Source organism: Miscanthus floridulus, chromosome 15 (assembly GCF_019320115.1).
Source record: "Miscanthus floridulus cultivar M001 chromosome 15, ASM1932011v1, whole genome shotgun sequence".
Taxonomy (NCBI): Eukaryota; Viridiplantae; Streptophyta; class Magnoliopsida; order Poales; family Poaceae; genus Miscanthus; species Miscanthus floridulus.
Window position 1 is genome coordinate 82,279,880 of NC_089594.1, and position 1,154 is coordinate 82,281,033.

The following is a 1,154-nucleotide window of genomic DNA, read 5'->3' on the forward strand; positions in this document are numbered from 1 at the left end:
GCTCTCTGGCGACCTCGCCCGCGCCGCCGCCTGACCCGCCTCGCTTCAAGCCCCGGTGGCCTCGCCCCTCCGGCCCGCCCCGAGTGACGCCCCAGCAGCGTCGCCCGCGCTCGCGTCCACTGCGAGGTGGTTGGCGCCGCACGCCCACACCCCCGCCTGCGCCGGCGGCACCGTGTCTCCCAGAGGAAGCCGCGCCGAGGGCCATCGAGCTCGCACCGGTGGAGTCGCGTGCGCCCAGGGGGCGGCCGCACCACGCGTCCGGGAACCAGCTACGCACTGGCACTGGCAGGCAGGCGGCAGCAGCGACGTCGTGGCGGGCTGTAGGCTGGCGGTGGCCATCTGGCTGGGGGCGGCTGCTGGCAGTGGCAGTCCAGCGGGTAGCGGCGGCAGGCGCCTCCAACTCCTCTGTCCTCTCCAATAGCATTTCAAGAACTAATTCTTGAATCAGAGCTGCGGACCGCAGCCTGCCTGGACTAATAGCTACAGTCTTCGATAATTTATTCATCTGCAAAAAATATCTTGAAATTTGCAATGTTGTTTGTCTCTTTTGTAGGATTAAACTTTCTTATAGTTTCTATAGATATTTCATATATCTTTCATACGTTTCGAACAAGAATAAATATATAACTGTAAATATCAACCTATTATTTCAGTTGATCTAAGGGGTATGTATTAATACAGGGAACACTTCATACAGAAACTTTGGAGAGAATCAACCAAGTAAAAGGTATGTGTCATATACATGATATTTTTGTTTTTCCCTTTTTTATAAATTGTTCTTAGCTTAGAACACCAAGCATGTAATCCTGAAAGTATTATTTAAACAATTATTTTTTTATACCTATCTAATCATTGTTTTCATTTTCTTAATATTTTGTCATAATATTCATTTAGATATATAGCAATGGTATACAGAAAAAGAAAGCACGTTACTATAGTGGATGACAATATCCAAGCAGACTGCAAAAAAAGAAGAATTAACAGAATGCAGAAAATATCAGAGACCAAAAATAAAAGAAAAAGAAATAGTGACGAAAGTGAAAAATATGAGACAAAACGCCTACATTTAAACATTGATATTGCTCATGCTTATTTATCCTCAAATGAAGGAATGGTTTCATTTCCAACAGATTATATCCAGCATCTACAGCAAA